Source organism: Mus caroli, chromosome 14 (genome assembly GCF_900094665.2).
Source record: "Mus caroli chromosome 14, CAROLI_EIJ_v1.1, whole genome shotgun sequence".
NCBI lineage: Eukaryota > Metazoa > Chordata > Mammalia > Rodentia > Muridae > Mus > Mus caroli.
In genome coordinates this window covers 103,230,710-103,236,771 of record NC_034583.1, presented here as the reverse complement: position 1 = coordinate 103,236,771, position 6,062 = coordinate 103,230,710, and positions in this window count along the sequence as shown.

Here is a 6,062-nt window from a genome sequence, read left to right as displayed (position 1 = left end):
CTATTCTCTTGCAGTTAATAATGTGTCTGCCACTGGTACAACTGGCTCTCTTGCTTATAATAGAATCAGCATTTCAAGGCTTCTCAGGATAGATGAAGACCTGAATCTCTCTAGGAATGCTTCAGATCTTTAGCATCAGATTCAGATTGCAGAGACAACTCACTTTGGGAACAGGGCACTTATAGGTTCTTGGCCTTTGTACTGTGAGCCAGACATTGCAAGACTAATTGTTGAGACAGTCAGTCTTAAGGAACAAAGTCTCTCAGCTGTGTTGAGAAACTGGTAACCATTTCCATGTAAGCTGATTTAGGAAATGTCATCTTTCTTCAGGTTTTGTATTTGTTCTGTTGATTCTGTTCCTGGAGAGAACTAATGTAAATAGTTAAAAAAAAAAAAAAGGAAGTTACCAGAAATTCAAAATTACCAGAAATTCATAGAGCGTAATTAAAAATGCAAAAATTGAAATGGTCAAAATGCATCATTCTTATAAGCCAAAAGGTGTGTCTGACATCTGCCTCGTGACAACGAAAGTAAATCAGTGGCTTTGTATTGCTTAATTTCTATTTTAACTATGCAGGCTCAGAGATGAGATTAAGCTACAGCTGTGTTCTATCCTTTTAGCCACTACACATTCATATAATTCATATTATGTTACTAATCACTACCCCATTTAAATAACCAACTTTCTATTAGTGAGTTGTAAGCAAGCTGTAGAGGTAGCTCAGAAAGTAAAGATGTCTCCCGCATACATACCAACAACTTGAGTTCCATCTCATGAGCATGAAAGGAGGCAGCCAACTCAATAATGCCATCCTTTGAACAAAGGCCCTCACACCTGCAACACCTGCAAGTTGCTCTCTCTCTCTCTCTCTCTCTCTCTCTCTCTCACACACACACACACACACACACACACACACATACACACACACACCTCCATCTCTCTCATAAACATAAATAAAAATATTTTTTAAAATTTAAAAGTTATGAGCAAATTTCAAATATGATTAAACAGTAATTTTTGATATAAAATAGTAAAATGCAAATACATTCTTATATTCTGTGAAATTTCTGAGAAGTTATAATTATGTGTGCATTTATCAGCTTCCTCTCATTGAGTAGTTAAAACAATTACTGCCTAAGGCATGGTGAAATGAGTTTTAAATGCTTGTGATATTCAGTAAGAATAAAATATTGATATCCGATTATGAGGAAATTCATGTTTGAACATGAAGTATGAATGTACTTTGGAGTAGTTATAGCTTGTTAATTATTTAGTGCTTTAATATAATATATGAAATAACTTAGAGAATTACTTTCCAACATTCCAAGTAATTTAAAAATCTCTGGCTACATCATTAATAAATATCAGTATCTGGTTCATTAAATTGCTTCTCCTGCTAATGCTCAAGGCATAGATTTAAATGAATCAATGGAGAGTCCTGAAATCGTGTTTGTGAGCTGTGTTAAGGAAATGCTAGCACACACTTTGATAAAAGAACTTAAAACTCACGCAGAAGTAGTTGCAGAAATGACTCAGTAGTTAAAAGCTTTGGTTTCCGGCTGGAGAGATGGCTCAGTGGGTAAGAGCACCTGACTGCTCTTCCGAAGGTCCAGAGTTCAAATCCCAGCAACCACATGGTGGCTCACAACCATCTGTAACGAGATCTGGCTCCCTCTTCTGGAGTGTCTGAAGTACAGCTACAGTGTACTTAAATATACTAAATAAAGCTTAAGAAAAAAAAATAGTGATTAAAAAAAAAAAAGCTTTGGTTTCCAGCCCCCATGCAGTGGCTCTGAACAATCCCTAACTTTAGTTCCTAAAGACCCAATTATTTCTTCCACTTCTGCAAGTAGCAAGCATGCATGTATGTGTTGCATACTTAGAGACACAGCCCAATTCTAATATTAATGAAATACATTTTATTTTAAAGCAGATGGAGAAATCAGAATTACCTTGGATAGGCATGTTCTGGCCATCACATGCTAAGTTCATGTGCCATCTGTGAGCCTCAGATCTTATTGCTGTTTAACATTAATATATCGTAACAATTTCTTCATGACTCAACGTCTCTGAAGGACATTAAAATACAAAAACATCAGATATGAACAGCATATAATACATAAAATAAATCTCTAATAATAGGAACACAAGCTTAAAAGGTTTACACATAAATGTATATAAAAAATTGCTAAAAAAAAGACATGATTTTGAAAGTGAACAAGGAAGGCATATGGGAGTCTTTAGAGGGAGGACATCGAGGGATTACTGACATAATTATGTGATAATTTCAAAAATCAAAGAAACATTTTTTAACAAACATAAAATTTATTGAAAATTAAAGATTGGCATACCAGAAAGGAATCACTTTAGGTAAATCTTACATCGCAAACAGGATTTTCTGTGAAAAGAACCATAGAGACAACTCATTCTGGTTAACAAACAAGAAAATTAAATAAAAGCGAAGGGAAAAGAGGATAAAGAGACACTTGCATCGTCACTAGTCATTGTTATAATGACACATGGGATGGCAGAAGGCAATTGTCTGGAGATAACTGTGTAGAAATGAGCAGCAGAGAGGCTGAAGCTGCAATATCGTATCAGGAGTGGATTCTAAACAGTATAAACATGTCACACTTCCAGGATTATGTTTGCATTATTCAAAGAAAGTTTTTTGTTTATGTTTTTTGTCTATCTATTTATTTACACTCCAGATTTTATTCCTTGCCCTGGTTCACCCTCCTACTGTTCCACATCCCATACTCCCCCCGCCCCCGCTGTGTTGTGTCCCATTTCAACAAGGATGTTCCTCCCACACTCCCCCCACAAACCAGACCCCTAAACTCTCTGGAGCCTCCAGTCTCTTGAGGATTAGGCGCATCTTCTCTGAACCCATACCTGGCAGTCCTCTGCTGTATGTGTGTTGGGGGCCTCATATCAGCTGGTGTATGCTGCCTGGTAAGTGGTCCAGTGTTTGCGACATCTCTGTGGTCCAGGTTAATTGAGACTGCTGGTCTTGCTACAGGGTTGCCCTCTTCTTCAGCTTTTTCCAGCTTTTTCCTAATTCAACCAAAGGGGTCAGCAGCTTCTGTCCAATGATTGGGTGCAAATATCTGCACCTGACTCTTTCAGCTGCTTGTTGGGTCTTTCTGAGGGCAGTCATGCTAGGGCCCTTTTTGTGAGTGCTCCATTGCCTCCTTAATAGTGTTAGGTCTTGGGGCCTCTCCTTGAGCTAGATCCTACTTTGGGCCAGTCACTGGGTCTTCTTTTTCTCAGGGTCCTCTCAGTTTCCATCACTGCAGTTCTTTCAGACAGCAACAATTATGGGTCAGACATTTGACTGTGGGATGGCAACCTCCTCCCACATTTCCTGCCCAGTCTTCTCCTGGAGGTGAGCACTATATGTTCCCTCTCCATTCTAACTTGGGTCCTTCAACTTTTAAACCTTTTTTAGTTCTGTGGACTGTATATTGGGTATTCTGTACTTTTTTTTTCTTTTTATTTTCTTGCTAATATTATACTTAGTGAGTACATACCATGCATGTCCTTTTGGGTCTGAGTTACTTCACTCAGGGTAATATTTTCTAGTTCTGCCCCATTTGCCTGCAAAACTCAAGATGTCCTCATTCTTAATACTTGAGTAGTATCCCATTGTGTAAATTCACCACATTTTCTGTATCCTTTCTTATATCCTGGGATATCTGGGTTGTTTCCAGCTTTTGGATATCACAAATAAGGCTGCTATGAACATAGTGGAACATGTGCTACTGTGGCATGGTGGGGAACCTTTTGGGTATATTACCAAGAATGTCATTGCAGGGTCATCAGAGAGATCTATTTCAAATTTTTTGAGGAACCTTCAGATTGATTTCCAGAGTGATTGTACCAGTTTGCAATCCCATGAGCAATGGAGGAGTTTTACTCTTTCTCCACATCCTCTCCAACATCTGTTGTCACCTGAGGTTTTGATCTTAGCCATTTTGATTGCTGTAAGATGGAATCTCAGGGTTGTTTTGATTTGCATTTCTCTGATCACTAAAGACTTTGAACATTTCTTTAGGTACTTCTCAGCCATTTTAGATTCCTCTGCTGTGAATTCTTGGTTTAGTTCTACACCCCAGTCTTGATTTTGGATTTTTGGTGGTTAGCTTCTTGAATTCTTTTTATATTTTGGATATTAGCCCTCTATGGATATGGGATTAGTGAAGATTTTTTCCCCAATCTGTAGATTGCTGATTTATCTTATTGGCTATATCTTTTGCCTTACAGAAGCTTTCCAGTTTCATGTGGTCCCACTTATCAATTCTGGATCTTAGAGCATGAGCCACTAGAGGTCTGTTTAGAAAATTACCCCCTGTGTTCATGAGGTAAATGCTCTTTCCCACATTCTCTTCTATTAGATTCAGTGTATCTGGTTTTATGTTGAGGTCTTTGATCCACTTGTACCAGAGCTTTGTGCAAGGTGACAGATATGGGTTTATTTTCAGTTTTCTACAAACAGACAGCTAGTTAGACTAACACCATTTATTGAAGATGCTTTCTCTCTCTCTCTCTCTCTCTCTCTCTCTCTCTCTCTCTCTCTCTCTTTTTCCATTGAATATTTTTGGCATCTTTGTCAGAGTTCAAATGTCCGTAAAGTGTGTGGTTTTATTTCTGGGTCTTCAATTCTATTCTGTTGATCAATGTGACTGTCTCTGTACCAATACCTTGCAGTTTTTGTCACCAAAGCTCTGTAGTAAAGACTGAGGTCAAGGATGGTGATTCCCTAGCTCTTATTTTATTTTTAAGAATTTTTTGCTTTTCTAGGTTTGTTTTTTGTTTTTGTTTATTTTGTTTGTTTGTTTTGTTTTGTTTTGTTTTTGTTTTTGTTTTGTTTTGTTTTGCCTTTCCAGATGAATTTGAGAATTTCTCTTTCTAGTTCTTTGAAGAATTCTGTTGAGATTTTGATGGGGATTGCTTTGAATCTGTAAATTGCCTTTGGTAGGATGACTATTTTTACTATATTTATTCTGCCAATCCATGAGCATGGGAGATCTCTCCATTTTCTGAGATCTTCTTCAATTTCTTTCTTGAGAGTCTTGAAGTTATTGTCATAGAGTTCTTTCACTTGTTTGCTTAGAGTTATCCCAAGATATTGTGCATTATTTGTGGCTATTGTGAAGGGAGTTATTTTCTTTCTCAGCCTGTTTATCATTTGGATAAAGGAAGGCTACTGATTTATTAGAGTTAATTTTATATCTGCCACTTTGCTGAAGTTGTTTTTCAGCTGGAGAAGTTCTCTGGTTGAAATTTTGGGGTCATTTATGTATACCATCATATCATCTGCAAATAGTGATACCTTTATTTCTTCTTTGCCAATTTGTATCTGCTTGATGTCTTTTTGTTGTCTTATTGTTCTAGCTAGCACTTCAAGTACTATATTGAATAGATATGTGGAGAGTGGGCATCCTTGTCTTTTCCCTGATTTTAGTGGGATTTCTTCAAGTATGTCTCTGTTTAATTTGATGTTGGCTGTTGGTTTGCAGTAAATTGCTTTTATTATGTGTAGGTATGTGCCTTGAATTCATGATGTCTCCAGTACTTTTAACATGAAGGGGTGTTGTATTTTGTCAAATGATTTTTCTGCATATAATGAGATGATCATGTGTTTATTTTCTTTGTTTGTTTATATATGGATTTTTGTATATTGAACCATCCCTGCATCCCTAGGATGAAGCCTACTTGATAGTGGTGAATGGTGACTTTGGTGTGTTCCTGGATTCCGTTTGCAAGAATTTTATTGAGTATGTTTCATTGATATTCATAAGCAAGAAGAATCTGATTTTTTTTTTGGTTGGGTCCTTGTGTGGTTTAGGTGTCTGAGTAATTGTGGCTTCATAGAACTAGTTAGGTAGTGTTCCTTTTGTTTCTATTTTATGGAATAGTTTGAGGAAAATTGATAACAGGTCTTCTTTAAAGGTCTGGTAGAATTCTGCGTGAAATCCATCTGGCCCTTGGCCTTTTTTGTTGGAAGGTTTTTAATTACTTCTATTTCCTTGTGGGATATGGGTCTGTTTAGATAGTT